The 24,270-nt window shown below is 42.3% G+C and overlaps 1 long non-coding RNA gene across 3 annotated transcripts in view; it reads right to left on the minus strand.

The window, feature by feature from the left end:
* LOC115567807 (uncharacterized) overlaps positions 1-24,270 on the minus strand; it is a 114,621-nt gene that overhangs the window by 29,577 nt on the left and 60,774 nt on the right. For all 3 annotated transcript variants that reach the window (XR_003981256.1, XR_003981255.1, XR_003981257.1), the window contains one exon: positions 1,530-1,752. This is a non-coding gene — a long non-coding RNA (uncharacterized LOC115567807). The remainder of the gene's footprint in view (positions 1-1,529; positions 1,753-24,270) is intronic.

A 24,270-nucleotide genomic window follows, 5' to 3' on the forward strand; every position in this document is an offset into this window, starting at 1 on the left:
GGCCACTGACCAGGATGCCAAATTTGACAAGTTGGGTGTGAGAAATGTGTTGGCAAAGACAATGTTGCTCCACCTCCTGACATGAAAGTCAATTCATATACAAATAATGTTAACTTGATATTACATATTATTATATCATTGTGTTGTGTTTTAAGATGCATATACGAATTTGATCATATATGTGGTTTGCAGAGACATTTTTTTTCTGACGGCTGGGCTGGATTTAGGCCATTTCACACATTATAAAATCAGCTTTTTCCATCATCCCTGCTACAAACACAACCCTCATGGATGTTATATGTCTTTCTGACAATGGGTAACACCTTAACACGTGGCCACTGCCATGCCAACGGCCACATAGTTTTTCTTGGAGTGGTGCTTGAAGCCCATTAGCAGTTTGGCTTGGTAACAGCAATATGGACAGGCTCTCTGAGCCAACGGTCGTTAAAACTGAGGGGTGAGGTTTACAGTCCCAGGTCAGTGGTTACAGGCAACTAGCCTGTCAGATGATACCAGTGTGTCACTGCTACACACATACATTCACAGACACACACACACACACACACACACAATTACATTATGCTGGAAATAGCATGTAATTTAACAGCTGTGCACATAGACGAACAAACACACTCACGTTACTGCTCTTTACATGTAAAAGCATGCATGTGCACAAAATTCAACATGCATGCCCGTAAGGCTCTTGTCTGATAATGGTGTCTAGTTTGCTCTCTCACAATTATATGTGCGCACACACACACATGCAGATAATAGTGTCTAATTTAGGCCCTCATATCTGTAGAGTTCTCCAGAGGACTAGACCTCATCAGGAATATATTGGTGACCTACATACTACAGTATGAACACACACACACACACACCCACACACACACACGCACACACACCAGAATAACTGCACATGCTTCTACACTGGAGACACAGACATCTACAGTACTTACAGGCATCATCACACATAGGCAGGCATGCAGACACAGGCACAGAAACATGCCTGTGTGACCTGGGTAAAGCTAAGCCCACACAATCAGACACACAGCGAGACACAGACGTGCAGCCATGTAAACATGTCTATATGCCATATACGTGTCCACCCACTCTACAAAGCATAATACCGTATGCAGAAACAGATGCACTCCCACATCTTCTTTGAAAGGTCAAAAATGTCCTTAAAGCCCTCATGAAATATAAACTGAAAGTAGAAAAATCCACAATATATACTGAAAACCATGGATGAAAAAGCTGCACACATAATTCCCAGCTGAGGAAGTACAGGGTCAAAAGCACATTATAGCTCGGTGCTTTATGTAAGACAGGTCTTAAGGGTAAAATGAAGATGAAGATTAATTCAGAGATCCATAGAATGAGAGCTATCATCCCTGTCGTTAGAAATCAAACTCCTGACAGGATCACACTTTACACATTATCCAAAGTTCATCTGCTTTAATTTTACTGTGTATTCAAGGGCTCACCAAACAACTCTCTCTCTAAGATTCAAGGTAGAGACAACATACCTGAGTGCTGTGTTCGGCGGATTTCCACTTTGCTGCTGAGGGCAGATCTGCCACTGATATGATACAGAAGCTGCAGCATGTATCTGGTGCAGTCAGAGGAATGGTATCACTGTATATATGCTGTATTATGCAGTCTGTTGGCACCAGACAGACCTCCAGTCATCATTCATCATTCATGGGCATCGTCTGTCAGCTTCGCGGTCTACTAAATGGCCGAGAGGACCTGAGAGAAAAACAGAGAAAAAATCTGAGCTTGACATAGCAGAAGGCCTGACTCATCACTGCAAACACCTAGACAGAGAGCTGTTTGGAGACGCCGACCAAGTGAGAGATACAGAGACAGAGTCAGACGTGCTATTGCACAAGAGAAAGGAGATGATTATGATGACTTCTAACATATGAGAACTAATATCTTTTAACGACCCTGTGTCATGATTAGAACCAGAGGCAGGTTAAAGGGAAGTGAAGAGAACCCGGTGCTGGATATCTGCCAAAGGGTGGAGACAGAGACAGACATTTATATGCGATGTTTGTGACCGGGCTGAAAGAACCTGACTCATACGCAGTAGTGGTGGTTAAATATAAAGGAGAAGGAACAGAGGCTGGACCACAAGTGATGCAGAAATAGGCATTCAAACCAGCATGGAAACACATTAAGTATTTTCACATTTATGCCTGGTGAGAGCGACCCGGCTCAATGGCAAAGAGGACCTGACTCACACATAGTTGTGTCTTTACTTAGCGCCGCAGCCTAAACATAATGGCAGCTTTTGGACCACGACTGATGGAGCAATCAATGAAAATACAGCTCAAGCAGATGCAGTCCCTAACCCATAGTGTCTGTCAACGCCATGTCTCAACTGAGACCAGCTAAGGCTAAATTGGGGATTGCATGACTGCGGCAAAGAGGTGATTTGATGTTTACGAACAGATGTTATCCCCTTTATCTGACTTATCACACAAGTAGTATCCTCTAGGGAGATGTTTCACAAAACTTCTGTTTTTTGTGAACTGGAGCGATACTGCAGAAGTTGATCCTCCTTTTACTTATAGAAGGCAGCACCAGTCACTGATTGTGTAATTGTCTGCTGCCTTACTAAATCAGACTCTAATTACAGGCAGATTGCGTGCGCAAATTAAATGAAATTCGAGCTGTGCTTTCATGTAGGTAAATCTGGCCCCTCAGTAGCAGGAGAGTTGAAAGTTTGAGCTCGGCGAGTTGATCGAGATGTCTGTCAAATGGATGAAGGCCAGACAGACTGACACAAGGGAACTCTTACCTGTGCTCAAGGAGGACAAAATTAATCTACTTCAGTAATTGTAAATGAAACCTAGAAGCTTGTCTGCTCAAAGCGACATGCGGCCTCACATCATACATGCTGTACAGGACGGAAGAAACCAACGACATGGGAGCAAGAGCAGAAAAGCTGGCACAGCAGACTGAAAGTTGAGCCACAATATAACAAAATGGAGAACGATAACATATACAGTGTTTTCTATGCACATCCAAAACACAATAAGAATAAAATATGACCGAAGTTGTGAAAAAGTTACACCAGGCTTCGTGGCCTTGCCAGGAAATGAAAAGCTTCCTTTTTTTCTGTTGGGGGAACACAGAAGCATGGCAGGGCAGAAACACAGTTTGTCTCCTGCTGCCTCCAGGCAAGACAGAAAGAAGACAAATCATCTGTGAACCTGGACTGACTGTACCTGCCTCACTGACAGTATAGATTTATACTACATAATGCTATAGAGAACATCGCAAATTCAATAACCATGGCCAGGAGCTCCTACAGATTTTGCTACACTAGGGCTTTTTTAACTGTTAATTCTTTGGCTTTGTTGCTGGAACACGTATTGCCCTTGGCCAGCTGGATCGCCGCAATGAGGAGAGACAGAGAGTTTGGGATAAGAGTCATGCTAATCAAGCTTGGATCTAAGGCCGCTCCAGGCTAATGTCCAAAATGTGCCCACACATTTACAAAGATTGTCTCCGCCACAACACTGCACTCGTCAGGTGGACCTTGTGCTGAGCCTGGAGAGGGCAGGACTCTGGCAGGACTGTGTGTTTACCTCGTTGATGCTTGGTGATCAAACACAGTCAAAGTTGATGGACAGTGTTTATCTGACGTTGAACATTTGAAGAGAAGATGTCGACCATATTATCACCATCTCATTGCTGCTATTTACACTGTATTCATGGTATATGTTTGTGTGACGTGAAGGAGTTGGAAACGTTCATATCATTATGCAACCCAGTGTTGTATATGACCGATAAAAAACTTTGAACCTTGAATATAATATGCAGAGGTCCATCATGATGTTGTTTTAGCGATAGGTCTTGACATATATGATGAATTGTAATAAGGAGGTTAGCATGCTGATAATAGCATTTAGCTTGTGCCCAGGTGCAGCATCACAAGATGCTGGCACCCACTTCAAGCAAAATTAACTGTTTATTCACTGTTCTTCCCACATATTCCCACTGATTCGGCCAGTAAGGTTGGATTGAAGCAGATTTACACATTTTAATGATACATAATAACACATATGAATATTGTGCAGCCTTGGAGGAGCCGTGAACTCTGTGAGAGCTTTGTAGCACTTCTATGTTTTGTTTTTCTGCATGCATGCAGTTAATTCTATTCTTACCATCATCATTATTTAATATGCCCACTGTCTTTCTTTTCCTTTATCTTCCATTTCCTTCTGTGAACACTTTGGTAACCCAAATTTTATCTGTCAGGCCAATGAGGCAAGTTAAAATTGAAAAAAATTGAGGGAATTCGGGAGGCAGGAGGGTTTCACAATGTGATGTTGATGTGTCTGGATTTGCTGATGGTATTTTCATGAAATGAGACAGAAAAGGGAAGGGGAGGCAAATATAAATGGACAGAGAAGGTATGATAGACTGACAGACATCACCAGTGTAAAAGGAGGGCGAGTGGAGCAGACATTATTTTGTAATCATACATTCAGTGTGCTACCAAAGAGCTGAGCCACTGTTATGTAAACCAGAATGAAACATTCATGAGCAAGCCATCGTCTCACCCTCAACCCATTGGGACAGTGCATGAATGACCCATATGGTGGGTTGGCTACTATCTGCAACTCATCTACAGCAAATGGAACACTTTGAAAAAGCTCGGTGCGGTGGGCAGTTATCAAACCCGGAGAGAATGACAGATGTGTGGGAGGGCAGGAAAGGGGACAACCTTTATTGGCATGAATGGAAAGGATCATATGTTGCCAGAGCAACTCAGGTTATATTCAAAGCTTGAGGAAAACGATGGAGAGGGGTGTTGGGGGTGAAGGGAGAAGATGAAGGCCAGAGAGAGTGTGTGTGTGTGTGTGTGTGTGTGTGTGTGTGTGTGTGTGTGTGTGTGTGTGTGTGTGTGTGTGTGTGTGTGTGTGTGTGTGTTGGGGGGGCATAAGAAGGAGTAAAGGAAAGGAGAGACAGGGATTAGGCAATAAAAAGACAGATGAGATCAAGAGACAGCTCTGACACGCTCAGGCAACGCATGCTTTCTGTGAGCCTGGGAGCAGCTGAGCTAACCCCCCCCCACACACACACACACACACACACACACACTGGGAGACAAACGCATACACATGTGCACAAGCGTTGTGATGTGGTTAGCTGTGACTTTGTCTCTGACTGGGTGTATATATGGGATGTTTAGAAAGGGGCCGTGCTGTAGGAAGTTGTGCCAGATCCCCAACACCACACCCCACCATCATGAGGAGAAGGGGGACTTTAGTGGGCTCTAAGCTTCTGTTGTGGTTACTTTAATTCTCTCCCACTCTTTTTTTTCCCCCTGTCTCTGACTCTCACTCTATCTCTGTCCTCACTGTCTGTCTGTTTCTCGGTCCGACGCTCCGTTGCCCTTCGGCTGTTTCCCTGCACTTTATTCTCTCTATATCCATCGATCTTTCTCTCATCCTCAAGCCATCCGTCTTTTCACTTTCTCAGAGGTAATACAAGGCCACGAACAACATTTGCAGCGATCTGACGGCATTAAATGTAACAAAGTGAGCAATGTAAACAGGGCTACAGACTACATTTTGTCAACACTGTCCCCAAACTGTCCTCAGAATCAATTCCCAAAATCGAAATGTTGTTTCTTTACTTTGTCGGAAGCTATGGTTGTTAGTTAAATGTATTAGCTTTCAAAAAACTATTACATCTAAATCATTCTCATGTGTAGTACCTGTATTTATTTACTGCCTGTTGTGTCATCTCTTCAAAGTGCAATTCACCATTTTAATGCTTCATCTTCCTTTGAACAGACACTCTAATTCATGTGTACGCCCGCTTCAAGTCGAAGAAAATCTTGCTACATGAGTTGCCGAGTTTACGTCATGTGAAGCAGACACATGGCGGTTGAAAGTAAACATAGGGTTGACGGTAACGAGCATATTTGTGAAATATATTTTGTGGCTTACGTGATCCTTTTCCTTTGCTCTTCCCTGTCACCCAAATATCGGAAAAAGCTATCAGTAGGGTGCTTAAACACCCTGACAGTAAAATGAAAAACATCGTCCATGTTGCTCCCACTTTTGGAACTGACAAAACATGGCTGCATCGAAGTCAGAGGAGCAACTTCCGAACTCGGAAGGAGGAGCACGTGAATGCAACATCAATCCTGTCGTGTGTTGAGATGTTAGCTGCAATGATCTTCGTTAGCTCCGTTAGCTACCTTACCTCCCTAACCTACCGGATGCTATAGGCTCATAAGCTCTTTCCACGACAATTTTGACAGATTTCTTTAAGGGAAAGAAAATGGGGTGTGCCGCCCATAAACAGTCTGTTTACCGCATCCCCCAGATTTTAGGAGTCTCATGCTGAGCAGCCAACCAGTGATAGTAATTATAATAACAGCATTAAAAGACAACGTGTGTGCTCTGTTCAGCTTGTCATTTGGTAGTAACTGTTACATTAATACATAAATACATAGAAAAATCCCATGACCCTGGGTGTGAATGTCTCTAGCTCAGCGAGTTAAACCCAGACAGGCAATCGAGGATATGCAGAGCGCTTTGAAAACCTTGGCCAGTATGTACACCGAGCCACTAGGACACTATGGAAGTAGGGTTTAGGAAAAAAGTCAGCCCTCTGCCACAAATGGTTAAAGAACCTGATCTTTTCAGCATGTGTAGGCCTGAGTACTGTAACATGAACACAGGAGGCGTTTAGATTATGACTGTAATAAGTATAGGAACCTCTTGCCAGATAAACCGCACTGCTCTGTGATCATGAGGTGGTGGGCTTCGTTGAGGTTTAGGGCCTCTGTTGTGGTCGCTTTGTACTTCAGTGCAATTCTTTCTTTCTTTTTTTTCCCGGGATTATCATGACATTCATTCAGCGGATCTCCATCACTCAACCTCTGTCTCTCCTTCACCCCCAATCCCCCTTTTTTCATCCTCCTACAGAGTGTGATTTCAATATCCTTTAATGACTTGAAAATATGTACAATAACCAGAGGTACATTCTGCCCTTTGATTTTCTCAGACTTACAGCTGCTCTTATAGATTCGTCCCTCCTCCCTCCTCCTAATTCTCCCTGTTCTTATATAAACCTTGCTTTGTCTGCGAAGATTAAGCCATACCTCATTCCAACTTGAAAGAAATGTTCAACCTGCCTTCTGTGTCGCTATAGCCAAGCTGGCTGGATCAAGACTGTAGAGGTTCAAGTAATCCTACACTCACATGTGCTGTATATACTCCCACAGGTTCAACACATGCACGCCATCGCACACGCAATTATAAACGGAGCCCTGGATGTACTTATACACACATGGAACCTGACAATCACATTTTCTGTCTGTATAAACACGTACACTCTTACCATCCACCCCCACAGCCCCTCTTCCCCTTTTTCCTAAACCTCAAACACCCACACACTGCCTCTTGATTCAATTAAACCGCAGTCAAGTCTGGATTGTGACATGTACCCCATGGAGGGAAGTGGGAGATACGTATGTGTGTGTTAAATCGGAAAAAACTTCATGACCTCATTCGCCGTAGCCCTCCTGCTCATTGTGGTAATGGATGAGGAATTTATAAGGATGGACCCCCTCATGCATTCTATGCCCGCCTTCCACCGCTACTGTTTTTTTGTTCTTTCTCTCCCTCCCTGTCTGTCTGTCGCCCTGTCTGACTCTCAATCTCTCTTCCCTAATGAGACAGGGACTGTCCTCCCTGTGGGGAAAGAGGTCAGCGCCCCTGACACACACACACACACGCACACACACACCAAAGCACAGTGAGACAAACATACAGACGCAGACGGCACACATGCATACACATGCAGATAGACAGGACACATGCGGACATGCAGACATCCATCGAGATGAAATGACAGACCCCCACCACTGCCGCCACACACACGGGCACATGCACACGCTGACCCAGAAATCCCATCTCTATTATGCAGAACATCAGTTAGCTGATGGTGGAGCTGATTATGCAGCTACCCTCCGCTAGCCCACAACTCCCTGTTGGATATCTGCCTTTAAAACCCCAATCCCAAATGTCTTTTTAGCATATCAATAGAGAATTATATATTCCTAAACAGTAGGACTTGCATACATATAGCTTTTCAAAACTTTCTCATCTCATCGTGTCACAGTGTGAGTCTATTTTTTTTTAAAAAAAAGCCAATTTTTGGGTAAACATTTCACAGCAAAAGCATCCGAGAGTAACATTTAGCTGTCATCTGATGTAAAGATTATAGAGATTCCCCCGTCACACACTACCTCTCCATCTGTCAGTGAATATTCAATTAATATTGTATAAATAAGTGCGGATATGTTATTTTCAGAATGAGTGATGATAATAACTATGAGATGTGTTACTATTGGTCAACTCACACATTAAATGAGCTCTAATGCTCGACGCCAACACGTCAACACAGACTATCTTTTGCGGCCGCAGATGATTGGTATCGCGGGTGTGAGAAAATAGAGGTTGCAGCAGTTCAAAAAACTGAAATTTGGATTAATCACAGAGAAAATGTCACAGAAATGAGGATTTGAATCATTAGTGGGAACAACTGGTAAGATTTTGATCACAGAAAAGTACATAACACTTTCAGTGGGTAAGTCAGGGTTTGTGTTGCACGCGGGGGCTGCTGAGGCTCGGCAGGCAGCGCTGATCGTCCTCTTGGACAGGGTTAGCAGTCCAATCTCTAGTGCTTCCTGTGAACACACTGAATTATCCTTGGGCAAGACACTGAAGACACTAAAGTGAAGGTCTGACATGATAGATTCCTGTCGGTGTGTGTTTGTGTGTATACACAGGTGAAAAAGAAAAAAAAAAATCACAGTTTTCCAGCAATAATGCTGCAGGTAAGCTGGAGCTTCTGTTTTGCAGAACATGTTGAAGTATCAGAATTAAATTACTTTGAGCTTTTGGATAACCTTTTTAAAAAAGAGCATCAGATTTTGTGCTTCTGGCTGGCATCTTCTCCACAGACAATGGAGCTCATGTAGCACAATATGCAGTGCCATTCCCCCAACAAAATATTTTATAGAATGCTTCTAGTCATCCTTCTAAACCCTTCACTTGCAAACTCTAACATCTAAAAGGTCAGTTTTCTTAGTTTAGATATCCCTTATAGCCTGTCTCGCTAAACGTAGTGAGTGCTGCAAATCTGAGAAAAATAATACTCTGATGTCTCATGGATGGGTTGATAGCTTTAGAATGAAAAACCTGACAGCCTGTCTTCTTTTGCTGCAAACCGCATTTATCTTAAATCTTAAATCTCCTCTACAATGTGAACCAGTCAGCAGCAGCAGCGGCAGCAGCACAGCAACTAACTTCAGATCACTCCACGAATACCTTGGCTTGTCTGGGTCCCAGAGGGCCAGCTTTATAGATTGGTGCAGTACAGGGGTGAAGAGTGGTGACCCCACCAAAGATTGCTTGCTAAGCAAATAAGCAAAGTAATCCGGCTGTGTGTGCACACATATGTGTGTGTGTACATACACAGTGTGCTTGTGTATTTGTCTGCATATGTCTGCAAGTGTGTATGAGTTTGTGTGTGTGCATGCATGCGTGTGTGTGTGTTTGCGCGTGTGTTTGTGTGTGCTCATGAGGTGCTGAGAGTGTGGTCCCTCTTGCATGCTCATTGATAATGCCATGCATTGCCATTCTGCATGTTTTAGCTTGGTAATTGAAAGGCCATCTGTGGTCTACCGGGGAGGTTTAGTAAAGGGTAAACTACCAGGCTCATTATTTTAGGAGAGGGAAGCCCTGAGAGGCCAAAACATATTAGTTTGTGTCCAGTTTAACCTTCAGAAAAGTCAATTAGAGCAGGTGAGGTGTGTGCATGTGCAGTATTCATGCATGTTCTTAAGTAGTTGGTGCAGACTTGCATGCATGTTCTTAAAAAGCAGTCATAAAACACAGTCGCACTTGACCTGTAGTTCCGGATAGACAAAACACGCTACTACTTTGCCAAACACACAATGCTGTCTTGGACAAAACTTTGTCCAACAGCACACTGAACAAAGCAGCTTGATTGCACATAGTGAGCGTGTGAGTGTGCCTCTCTGCCTTTGTATGGCTGCTAGGTCCACAAACATGGGAACAGACATGACCTGCATGTCTCAGCAGTTTCCTGTGTAAGCCGAGCTCCGTCTGTGTGCGTCCCCACGGTTGTGCTGTCACTCCTCAGGCCTGCACAGCAACGCTCCCCACTCTATTAGTGCGTCTCAGCGTCTGCACACCAGCACATGTGTGTCTGTCTTTACATGTATGTGTGTTTCCATCTGTCTCCTGTCACCAGCAGTCCTCTCCGCACCATTAGGACCTGTTAAGATCAAGGGTCATTTCTCCAGAGGTCAAAGTTCACCCTTCAAAAGGTGAAAAGTCACCAGGGTCAGGTCTGGTGTGAGGTGACATTGAACAAGCGCACAGCTGAAGGCTTGACAACTAACACCTTTGGGAACTTTGAGAACATCCCACATGGGCAGCCTACAGTATATTCAATATAAAGACATACCACAGTCCTCAGTGCCTTGAGGGATAAGAGGGGGTGGGGAAGAAATTGATTCTTAGATGTATCGTGATTATGTCTCAATGCAGAAAAGTCAATAATTGTACATTTAAAGCCCAATTATTTTTCCATTATGATTGCATAATTTTGTATCACCAGACTGTATGGTGAAACGTAACAGATGTTGACATTTGTGTCACTGTGTCGTAATTACGCTCCTTACAGCTCAATCTTTGGACTGTAATGGACGTAAATATGTGTTTATGGTTTGGGCTGGGCTATTTCTTGTTTAGGGCCGGGTAAGAGCAAAGATGATGAAAGGAAATGAATGTGTTTATTTCAGCTAAGTTTCATTACACGAACGCTATGTTTTAAAGTAGCAAGTAGTCACACAGTGAGAAGAAGAATGTATTGAAATCAAAGAGGCAAGAGATTCTCACCCCTTCGGATAAATGCTTACTGAACAAAAAAAGAACAATATAAAGACCAATGAATGGCTTCAACAATTGTTTTGAAATGAAATCCCTTTATGCGTAGGATTATAAAGGAGACTTACCAGCATATCCTTATTTTCAAGTTCATGTTTTCATTTTGGGTTCCAATTAGAATAGTTTTACATGCTGACATGAAAAACCCCATCAGTTTCCTCACACTGTCCAGCTGCTGTCCCCTCTCTGCCTGAAACACACTGTTTTAGCTCCTGTCTCTTTAAGCCCCCTCCCCAAATACCCAGTCTCCTCTGATTGGTCAGCTTGAACATGCCTGATCCAGCACCACTAACAACAGAGCAATTGTGCTAAATCAATTCTTACATGCCAGACTAGACGCTCGCATAAATCATGCAAATGTTTGAGTTTCAGGAGCAGTGTTGTCTGTGGGAGCTTCTGTTGGTGCAGACTTTGACCTTTTGAACTTTTGAGATATTTTACATGCAGGAGAATCTGTATAAAACTCTGAAGGAAAGGAAAAAGCATAATAGGTCTCCTTTAATGTTTCTGACCTTGTATCTCCTGTTGGAAGTTAAAAACATAAAAAAATTAAAAACACACACACATTATAGACAGCAATACACAACCCTCTCCAATCAAAGATTCAATGCAAGTCAAATGACATGAACCTTATATTGTTAACTTTTCAAACCAAATCACATGGAATCAGAATCATTCCAAAAATGCTATTATATACTTTGTTTTTTAACACAAGGCTTTAATAACCTACCAAATAACTGTTCAAATATGGTGTAGCTGTTACATAAGCTGCATACCTTAGCAAACATAAGGGCATAATAAGAAAAACAAACATCTAACTAAGGAAGTTGAGGGAGAACAGCCTGAGAGATGACTCATCCAGAAACGGCTTGTGTCAGTCTATGTCGAGAAGACGACATGAAAGGGGAGGAAGTCCAAGTTCACCCTGGAATTAAGCATAGGGGCTGTTTGGCTCACACGCAGACATCCGTTCACATCCACACACACACACAAACACACCCTCCCCATTGCACGAACACACACTCCCGCACACATACGAGCTGCCCAAACAAATGTCTCACCCAAGCGGCAAGTCAACCCGTTCACCCAACCCCGGCAGTTAAAAACAAAGTTTCCCCCTGCAGCTAAACTCAAGTCTGACCATAATTGAGTCTGCGCTTTCAAGTGAGTTTATTGAATTCCACTTCACTGCTGTATTTTTATTGTTTTTTTAATTTTATTTTCTATACTGCTGCATTCTGTTTTATTGGCTGTGTTTTAATGTTTGATACTACGGGAAGTCTGGCGAGATAAATGTCACCTTGCACCGATACGTTTCTTTTCTCGTGACGATATTTACTGCGATCACTGCCGGGATGTTTGCAGTGATGGGACGTAGTCGCGGCGATGCAACCAAAAAGGCGTAGAAACTGGCGGATTTACAACAGTCAAAGCCGGTCGACCGCTATCCATCCATAATGACAGAATAGAAAAGGCACCACACGGTCTGCACCGAAACTAGTAGTGCTTCATCATCAGTGGCTACAGCTGCACAGCCAGGGGTCATGGGGCATGTGATCAGACTGGAAAGAATGCGACTGAGAGATGAGATAAGGAGTAATTGTGGAGTCATTAATGTGCTATAAAAAGGACAATTATGTCTCTTTCTCTTGCACATAAATATATCTTAGCTACCACAAATAGACACATTGCATATGGATATTCAACATCACAAATTGGATACACCTTGAGTACGAATGTTGCTGCCCAGCATGCTAGGTCTCAAACACAAATACACAAAGCCTGGCAAGACATAATGAGGTCTAATAGAAGGGTCTGGCTAGATGTTATCACAAAAGACCAAAGTAATGTTCTCCAGCAGGGAATGAGTCCAGAGCTACTCCCGCGGCTTTTTTCTTCTCCTTTATTGTATGGCCAGGAAAGGAACCCTTGTTGCTGAGGTGATACTTTGTGTGATTAAGGGTCATGTTATTGAATGAGCTAAAGCCCAAGTGAGCTGCGGTGATCGATGAATAGTAATGTTATTGGCAGTAATTGTCAAAAATCTTTCAATAACAGGATAGCATTCTAGATTTCCAAAACTGTCCGTTTTTTTTTTCTTTTGCCGCAGTGCAAACTCAAAATGATGAAATGGTATAAAAGCGATACAGATAGGTTTACAGGGGATAACTGTTATGTGGGCTGTATTAAAGTGGGATTTTGGCTGCCTCCATCCAACGTGTGTGTGTGTGTGTGGAGACATGTTTGATCAATTTTGCAAACATTCCTTGATAGTCCAGTCATGTTTTTTCAACCCTGAAATACTCACGTTAGTGAAATCGCTAAACCTCTGAATTTACTCCCAGCCCACACAAACACAAACCCCTTAAACCCCAGGAAGTGTGTGCGTGTGGGGGGGTGTGTGGGTGTGCATATGTATGAACGTGTGTCCATCTTCTCTCCAGTCGAACAGGATGTGGGAGGTCAAAGGGGAGGGTCAAAGGTCAAAGCCTGACTAAATAATTACCAGATACTCTTTGCTACGACACACACACACACACACACCCACACAATCAAAGACACAGCTTTCTGACTATATGGGTTGTTATTTTTAAAATGTCTGGACTGTGTCTTCCTCTGTGACCCCCTTAGCTTGTGCACACACCTCCACCTATACACAAACACACACTTGAACGTGCTTCCAGTCTCAGTAACACTCACACACCCTTCTACCTTTTACCACACACACACACACACACACACACACACACACACACATAATGTCCTAGCCCGAGAGCTTGTCCCACTGACAGGCTATCAGTCAGGAAACAGAGGGGAGAAAAGGAGACCAGAGCAGGAGAGAGAGGCAGGGTGGCGGGATTTGGCCCGTCAGTCACAAAAGGTCAAGGGTCGCACTGAAAACCCACTGACATGTATGCACACACGCACGCACACATTCACGTGTGCACTCGCGCACACATACAACTGTGTTCATCAAAACAAGGTCAGAAGTGGAGGGCAGACAGCTGGCTAGGTTTACCGGGGAAAGGAGAGAGAGCAGACAGCTGGGTAGTTTTACTAGCGTCTGCCCTTTAAATAGAGACTGGAAGAAAGTTTAAAGAGGGCACAAGTGAATGTTTACAGCAGGGCAAAGAGGTGCAAGCACTTATTTCAATTGTTCTGAATGGCCTTAATATCAGTGACGTGCCTTCACGAGCACTCTGAGAGGGGATCATTTGACCATCGGAAAGCGGGACGCCATAATGTAATTGGATCAAATTTTAAAAAGTGTTTTGAGATTTCGCCACAGGGTCCGCACAGCTTTGCCCTCTTTTTTGGCCATTCTTTGTAAACTGTTAAAACAGAGGAAGGAAGCAGGTAAAACAAAAACACTCCCTGCGCCAAATCCTCTTGTTTTTACACTCAATGGGCCTCATTCACCAATATCTTCTTAAGAATCTTCTTAGATTCTTTCTTAAGTTGTTCTTAAGAGGTTCCTTAAGAAAACCCTACGTCAGATTCACCAACGCGTTCTTAAGCCTCAGAATTGTTCGCAGCTGTGTTCTTACATTGATGAAAGCCATAGCAACAATATATATACCATTGTTTTGCGGGCCTTGGATGGAGAAATGCCACGTATAAATAGGGTGGGGGGGTTACTAATTGATGGCATGTTTCCAATTTACTTGATTTATCTTAAATCATTGGCACATTTAATTTATTTTAGAATTTAAATTATTTGTAAATGACCAAAAATATGAAATAAATAAATAAATGAATAAATATGACAGAATTATCACTGTAATATTGCATTTTATTGAACTACACAAGAGAAGAAAACACAACCATGCCAACATTTCGGCACTGAAATGTGCGTAAGAGTACTCCTGAGTGTTGGTAGGATTTGTTCTTGCCTAAAATCCTAGATAAGAAAAAATTCATGAATGCCACAATCTTCGCAAAATCTTCGTAAGTGGGACTTAAGAACAAATTTGTTCGTAAGAACGGTTCATGAATGAGGCCCAATGTCACTGTGGCACACCTTCTAATCATCTAGATCAGTCTAGACCCGCACACGCCAGGTCACCTCCTGTCTCTGGACTCAAAATCTTGCGTCCCTTTTTTTCCAAGTCCACACCCGGGTAATTAGTGCCATAATGAGAAGACATGGGCAAAGAGACCTGCGCAGAAATCACACACACACACACACACACACACACACACACACACACACACACACAAACACACTCACACACAGACAAATGCTCTGGGAACCTAATTACTCAACGTGCAAATGTCAGACAGGTGAGGTTATACACACAGACATCAGCTTCCCAGTGCATCTTACTAACCATATGGCCCACCGGTCAGGTATGTGTGCTTACAAGCGGCAGGCAAGACAAATTAGACCTTTATTGTCTCCGACTACTGGATATTGTGGCTTTGAGGGCAGAGATGAAAGAGCTGAGATCAGGTGGAGTGAGAGGATGAAAGTTTGTGATGGTAAAAAAATATGTGGATTGTTACTAAACCCTAGATGTTTCAGTTTTAGGACTCTTTTAAAACTGTGGTTTGCTTCTGTTCTGCACCAGCTGAGCATAGTTGTATAAAATACACAAAGGTCATAATAAAGAGTAAAGATAGTTGGTCAAAATATTACTTTGGTAAAAGTGAAAGTCACCCATAGAAGTAGGAAATGAGTAAAAGTCTCAAAGGTGTGATTTGTAAGAACTGGCCATCTCTTGTTTTCATACTCAAAACAAATATGGGCCAGCTAACTGCTGCTTATTGTAACTGCTGTTAGCTAGTTAGCTCAGTGAGCAGTGCATCTAGTGGTGTAGCAGAGGAGTGTTGGTGTTGACACCGCTAAGCACGGGAGCTTTGGACCGGGACCAGTCAAGGCTAGCTGGTTAGCATACTATCTTAAGTAGATATCTCACAAAGATATTGTTATGTCAAAACTGCTGTTTTTTTACATTCTGTTGATGATTATAGTTAAATTCATACATATCTGATATTAAATGTACTTGAGTATCAAATGCGCAAGTAAAAGTATCACATTTTAGAGTATGTGACATATGTTTACATATACTATAGTTTGACAGGGTCCTATTATCTGCATTTTTCTGATTAGCAGATCCAGTATTTTTTTAAGATTGTGGATCAAACCAATTGCTTTAACAATATGCCACTTTGGCTTTGATGCAGATGCAATCTAAAAAGTAACAAGTAGCTAAAGTTAACAAAGGGGTAAAAAGTACTGTCCATTATCCTCCATAATGTAGGGAGTACAAAGTAGGAGAATATGGAAGTACTCAACAAAGTACAAGTTCCTCAAAGTTAAAGAACAATACCTAAGTAAATGTACTTAGTTACATTCCATCACTACATTTGAGTCTCTGTAGGTGATGCCAGAAGAGACCCACTTCACTCCATGTGATCTGGTTGAATATCTGCTGTGAAATAAAAACTTTCAATTGAGTGCAGCAAAATGTATTTGTATGAAAATGCCCCGAGTGCCACTTCACATTTGTTTTGATCTTTTTTCATGGAGAACCACTTTCACCTGCAGGGACCCCCCATACGGGGCCCCCGAAACCCCTAGGATGAAAAATGTCTGAATAATGCTGCCATTCAGCACAACACAAGGAGCCGGGCCCTACAGGACAACATGGGTGGTCAAGGTAGAGCGGCCAGGTGGGGTGAAAAAGGAGGACTGGAGGAGAGGAGAATGGAGTGGAGCATGTGGTCAACACAGCGGGAAACCCAGTGGTCATTTCACCCATGGACACACACATACACACACCAATTGATGGACTTACTGATAAAATGAAAGATGCATGGTTAGCCAAACATGGAGACAAACAGCGAGGCAGGCCAAAAGCCAGATGAACAGATAGGGATGCGTGCAAGTGCAAGGCTACAGTCTCTCTCTCTCTCACACACACACACACACACACACAAAAACAGGTCAACCTGGCCGGACAGGCTGAGTTTGCTGTGCCTGCGGGGATGATCAAGGGTAAGCTGGGATACAAAGTGATTTGTCTTATTAATGTTGCGCTGTCGAGGTCTACTAGATCTACTATCTACTTATTTCTCACAACTCATGTAAGAGTAATGCCCTCCTTGTGCATTTATATTATTATCTCATCCCCCGACCGGCCATTGATCATTTATGTGTAGGAAAGGTGAATAATAAGTGAAGGTTTGTGTGTTTAAAAATTCAACAAAACATTATACTGTATTAAAGTCCACATGTTTGATGGAATGTAGCTAGAGCGCAGGTATGCAGTGAACATAGGGTTATTATTTCATTTGCAAAATCACTTTTATCTTTTGTAAGGCAGCATCGCTACAGAAACCATCCATCTAACAAGTAATTTCATCTTATATTCAGCCTTCTAGTCTGTGTGGGACTGCTTTTAATGACGCGCCTGTCCGCAACACAGTTTCTAATAAAGCCCAGCCCCCTCCCACAGGACAAAATAAGACATGTAGGCTACTACCCTTATGGATGTTTTTAATCATTTTTAATCTAAAGAAATGCAAATACAATATCGCAGCTGTTTAGAACCAACCTTTAGATGACTTATTAGATAGCTTCAAAAGTAAACGAAAGCCACAAAGCACCAGCTTCAGGCATTTGATAAAATCATTCTGCACCGTGTCCTCATTTCTCCGATAGTTCATGTAGTTTGCAATAGCAATGAATATAAACCAGATGTAAGACAATCAGATCTCAGAGCACCATTGTTAGTGTTACTTTTATCAGAGTGAAAGTATCTAAACACAGTTCCTCAAGTAGTGAGCTCATAAAATTTGGATGCATACAGTTTACAGAAGGCCCATTGCCAATGGTAATATAACAGCACTAATATATAATTCCATACAAAACTCAAAGAAGATGGCCACACATTTCCAAAAGTGAATACAAATGTTGTGGGTGCAGGTAGATGTATCTAAATAGGAAAATAATAACACTATTTCCCATGCAGTTTTGCCTTTTCCCGGAACTTTAAATCATATTTGAATAAAAAGTCAAATGATATTCATGTTAGGTGCATATGCTTTTAGCTGGCATGCATCTGACGCCCGTGTACAGTTGGTAAATTGCATTTCAGTCGTCAGGAAATAATGTTAGCAGTTAGCATGACACAAGCCACAAATACATCCAGGCTATGTACCATATTGACATTTGTACAAAATGTGCCATGTCACGTTCACATTCCACATTTATTTACTGACTTTCAACCCTGGGATTCGGTTTCATTGCGTTTTGGCATTTGTAAGCCTGACATCACTGGATATTTTTTAAAAATCTGGGGGCATTCTCAACTGTGTTTGTGGAAACCAAAGCTGGGTGCTTTTAGGGACCATTGCCAGCTAACCCTAGCCCTAAAATCACAGTATTTCCTGACCATGAACAAGTGGTTTTAGTGCCTAAACCTAACAAGAGCATAAGCACAGCATTGTGTCAAGAGAGGAATAGAAAATTGAACCTAAACAAACATAAGCTTGCAACTTAAAGAAGGGTACAGCTAGAATATGTGGCTCTGCACGTACTTAACTTACGTTTATTAGAGCTATTAGGTTATACATTGGCTGTTTGGGGGGAAATAAACACAAATTGCCCTGCTTGCAAATGCCACGGTGAAAAAAAATGGTTTGCTTTCTGTCTGAGCACACCTCTAAACTCTAAAATCATCTCGTAACTTTAATCTATATTCAATGTAAGCCCATTTTGTGACGTGCCAAATGTGTTCTATTAAAACCCCTCCACTTAAATTGGCCTTAACCATGTGTATGAGCTCATTCATCCGCTGAGTTTTTAAGGCTCCGTGTCTACAAATGCAGCAATCATCAAGCACTGTTTTCTGTCATTTTTGTGTTACGATGTCCACAATGGTTACCAGTGTACTTCTCATTCTGCAGGTCCACTTACGTCTAATTCAATCCACATTGCTGCTCCACCTAGAAAGAAAAAAACATTTGAAATAAACTACACCACCAAGGCGAGATAGACGCAGGAAATGGAGAACTGCGCGGCGGCTACTAGCTACAGCACTGTTATCTATGTATTCATGTTCATCTGAGCCAGACTATAACAGTGCATTATTACAATGCGGTGTGACAATCCAATCTGATGGCAGTAGAAAAAAAAGAAAAAAGAAACTCCACCCAACCACACTGGGAGTGGAAAGATTTCATGCAAACGCCTTCTCTCTTGCTAAATCAGGCGAGGGGGGAAACGACGCGTTGCACAATGGCTCTGTTGTATTATTAGCCCCTCAGAGGAAGCTACAATTGTCGGATCAGACTCCAAAAAAAAGAGTAAAGTAAGTCTGGGAAAATATCAGCTTCCTGCCCAAGACTGCAGGGTTTAGCCAGAGTAAGTGTGTGCCTCTCTCTCACTGCTTCACACACTTTCTGACCCTGTTCTCTCTCTCTCTACCTCTCTCCCTCTCTCTCTCTCTCCACAGTCATTTGGCTGGCTCCTTGTTTACTCAGATCAAACTTGTCAGGGAAAGCCAAGTGAGTTTAAACAAACACACGCTCGCACACACACACACACACACACACACACGGATCAAAATTAGCTGGCATCGAAACACCAGAAAACATCGCCACTGAAGCACCAACTCCACCAGTATCTGATTCACATACAGCACACCAGAGATTATTGCTGTAATTTATGCTGACATAAATAAATCATTCAATCCGTGCATGTGTGTGTGTAGGTGTGTGTGTGTGTGTGTGTGTGTGTGTGTGTGCACATGGGAGATGAGATGTGGGATGGAAGAGGGGAAGGGCTGAGAAGGAGTGATAGTGAAATGAGAGAGAGACAGTATTTCACCTGTTATTATTATTACTTGCTCTAATGGTCGGATTTGGTTTCCCAGGAGCTCTTCTCAGCCTCCAACGCTCAGTGGGAGCAACGAGCTCTCACAAATGAGAGGGAGAGAGAGGAAATACCAGGACATCTCCCTCCAACTTATCTGGTTGGTAGCCAGTACGAACGTATCTCCCCGGGGCAGCACACACTGTCTGTCTGACCTCAGCTGAACTCAACTCAACTGCAACAGTAGTCCCCCTGCTGATGATGTGGAGCTGAAAGAGATGGGGGTTTGAAGAGAGCTAAAAAAGAGCAGCAGAGACAGAGAGCGAAGGGAAACAAGAGGGGGAGCAGGAGACGCGAACTCCCTTTTAAATGTTCAAGACGAGGAGGCAAACCCAAGTCATTAAATCGCTGTAAAGAAATGTGGTATCACTGATCCAGCTGTAGCTCCCATCAGCTGAAATTGCTGGAATTAGGCACCGGGTAAAATAAAAATCATTTAAATGCTTGCTTGAGAATAAATTGTAGCTGAAAACATCATTAAAATGATGTGAAACAGAGAGATTATAACTCAGCACGGATGCATGTCAGTGCATGGTCATTGAAACATGATCAAATCAAGAAAATACATCACTCTTCATCACTCTTGTGGCTGGATGCTAAGCTACATCTAGTGGCCAATTAGCTTAGCTTAGCATAAAGACTGGAAATTGTTGAACATATACTGAGTAAGGTATTGTCATGAATATTTCCATCATGGCAAAAAGACAGACAGATACAAGGGTGGAAAGGCAGTGAGAGAGAAACGTGTGTGGAAATAGGACAGGGAAGGAAACAGAAAGAGTTGAGATCGACAGTTAGAGAATGACAAGAGAAAGGATGGAGTGATTGGAGGGCAGGGAGGGAGAGAGAAGCAGGGGAGAAAAGCCATGTGAGAGAGAGAAAAGGCAGAGGAGGCAAGGGAGAGTGGGTGTTCATAAGAGGAAGACATAGTAAGGGGAATGATGGAGTTGGCACCGGGGAGCAAAGGTAGAGAAGGGGAGTGATGAGTTTGGAGGAAGAGTTCAGGAAAGGCCTTGGATCCAATCAAAAGAGTGTTTTTGATTCTGTTTTTCATTTCACCTAAAATAATGTTTCAATAGTCACTTGCTTATAGCTAAGCACTAACCTTGGTCTGTGAATGGGTGCTCGTTTTGAGCAAAACACTTCTCTGTGGCCCGAGATGAACTGTGCAAGCTCAATGCAGCGGGAGCTGGGGCAACCGAGCATTGTGGGATTAGCTAACCTTGTTTCACTCTGGCAGCTCATAAAGTATATTCAGACTACTGGAGATGTGGTTTACAGCCAGACATGTGATTGTTTAACATTGCTAGAGGTGTTTGACCTCCGTGGTGAGAGAACAGAACCAGTTTTGATTGTGAAATATTTTGGAACCATGCATATAATTTTTATTATTATTATCATTATTATTACTATTACTGACTGATAAATATATCACTCTCACAGGAGACTGTTCCCACCTGCTTCAGGTCAGCCACCATTGTCCCTGTACCTAAAAAGCATCAGTGTCCAGTCTCGACGGCTACTGGCACTCACCCTCATTCTGATTAAGGGATTTGAGAAACTGGTTCTCCAGCATATCAAAGACAACATCCCTGCAGGCCTTTACCCTCAACAATATGCATTCAAAACCAAGATTTTCACAGAGGATGCCATATCCACTACCCTCCACTGCCTTCAAATGTCTTCAGAATAAGAGCACCTACATCATATCAGAATGCTGTTTGTTGATTTTAGCTCAACATTCAATACAATCTCAATCAGGAAACTGATTGGTAAACTTAGCACTTGTGGCTTGAGTCCAACCCTCTGCAACTGGATAATGGACTACAACCAGACCCCAGACAGTTCAGATATACAGTCACACTTCCTTTACTTAAACTCTGAACACCGGAGCCCCCCTGGGCTATGTGTTCAGTCCTTTCCCATTTACACTGTACAACCATGACTAGAAATGATGGTCATCTAACGAACAACATTGTGAAATATGCAGATGACACCATCATAACAGGCCGCTTTACAAACTACGATAAGAGTTCATATCATGAGGAAATCAATCTTGCAGAGTGGTGAACAGACAACAATCTACTGCTTAATGTCAACAAAACCATGGAGCAAGAGAACAGTTTTTAGGGCCCTGGGAATCAACACTGAAGCAAATCTTTCACGATCGTCGCACAACACCACCCTCACAGAAAAGAGCACAAAAAAGGCTCTGGGACCCCTGAACTCATCCTCAACACTCCACAAAGGTTTTTTTGTTTTTTTTTACTTATGTAGCATAAAGGGACTACACCTTTCATTTTGTTCCACATCCTTTTGAGCTGACTGATCAATGTTATGTTTAAGACTTTAGAAATAGACAATTGAATTGAATACATCTAACCATAACATGATGTCATTGGCTTGTAGTGGCAAATGCACGCAGAATGTTTGTACAACAACCTTAGAAATAACTGATACCGACATTCATCACCAACTCTTTAGATCTTGAGTAAAGGAATAAGAACGGGGTACAATATGTTATTCACAGCATTTATATACTTGAGATATATATTGAAGCACCAAAAAAAAAGGTTTTTAATAACTTTTAAAAAACTACTTCATGAAGCTAACTCTGAAAGCTTATCATTTTTGGGAAGAATAAAATAATGCTATGTGATAATGATGGGAAAAGCCAGGAGAAGTATCAGTTGCAACCATCATAAATATAGGATACAATACTAGAGTAAATAATATCTGAACTCTCAGCTCAGTCCACACGAATTCTCATAAGAAATAAAATATTGATTGAAGGATCGATATCGAGAGTGTGAATAGTACAAAAAAACAGAAAAACATTGAGCTCTACAAACTGTGTGAGGTCTCACTGGTGTGTCAAGAAGAGTGTTTACAAGAAGTAAGAAGCAAGAAGAACATGCAAAAAACAAACTGCACGCACGTAGAGTACTCTGTGGTCACGCTTCATTAGAAACATATACGGACATGTGAACATGGTCACATCAAACAAGCGCTATGTGTAAAATTCTTCAGAGACAAACTTATTTTTCAGTGACAGACCAAAAATACTCAACAGTAGCCAGACTTGCATCTTTCCTGTTAATACCGTAACACATGCAAAACACTCTCTCACAGACGCAAACAAACACAAACATGAAGCATTTCAAAAACTGCTCGTAAATACACATGAATCCTGTAACAGATACATAATAAAGCCTGCGTGTATCACGCTCTTCACAAACTCATACATATATGCATAAAGGTTCTCACATGCACACACGTGCAGTGCGACTGTCTGCCTCCCACATGCAGTGTTTGTGACGCATAGGAAAAGTCATTAGACCCGTACTTCCTCTCCAACAGAAGAGAAAGAAGAAAAGACCGTCTTACATGAAACGCACAGGAAATGTGTGGGTGACTGCCTTTATGCATGTGTATGTGTGTGTGTGTGTGTGTGTGTGTGTGTGTGCAATTGTGTGTGTGTGTGTGTGCACGTGTCTGCCGGTCTGAAGTTCTGCCCAGAGGGCTGGTGACCAATGTCTTGTAATTGTTTGCCTTTGATTGCTTTCATTGAGTAGACTACAGCTGCAATTACAGCCAATTAAAACAGCTAAGGGTCGGCCTGCTCAGCAGACTAAATTGATCCTGTGGTATCAGCACTTGTCCAAAGCCTCTCCCCCTAATGTCCCAAATTGTAACTTGACTGAACTGTATAAAGGTGGAGAGTACCTGCTAATATTGTGCTAAACACCTTTTTGTTTATAATCTGGAAAATCTGTCCAGGCTGGACAACTTAATGACTTAAACAGCATGCCGAGTCATTTCAAAATACAAATAAAAACTAAGGTGGTATATCTGATTGTTGATGTGTTGGATCATGGATGTGTTTTTTGTAAAACGCAACAAGATGTAAAACATCTTAACCCATATCTGACTTATTCTGAGTTTCACAAGTTTCATTTCTCCCTACACAAAGGTACAAACAGTTAGAGCTTCTGCTTTTTATTGGAACTCACGGGTCTAATTGTGTAACTAATCACTTGACTCTGCTGTCTGTTTCTTGATGTATCTTTTTATGCAGGAGCTATGATTTTTTGCATAACATCCAAAGCAGCACTTCCTTGTGTTACTGTGTGTGGGTGCACGCTTATCTGCATCCTCAGCCATCATCAAACAGTATGTGGTGCTGTGTGTGTGTGTGTGTGTGTGTGTGTGTGTGTGTGTGTGTCTGTGTGTGTGTGTGTGTGTGTGTCCGTGTGTGTGTGTGTGTGTGTGTGTGTGTGCATGTCCATGTGTGTGCGTGTCCGTGTGTGTCTGTATATGAATGCATTGTATGTGTATGTCGAGTAGGTGTATTTATATAAATATATAATA

The sequence above is a fragment of the Sparus aurata genome, chromosome 17 (assembly GCF_900880675.1).
Source record: "Sparus aurata chromosome 17, fSpaAur1.1, whole genome shotgun sequence".
Lineage (NCBI taxonomy): Eukaryota > Metazoa > Chordata > Actinopteri > Spariformes > Sparidae > Sparus > Sparus aurata.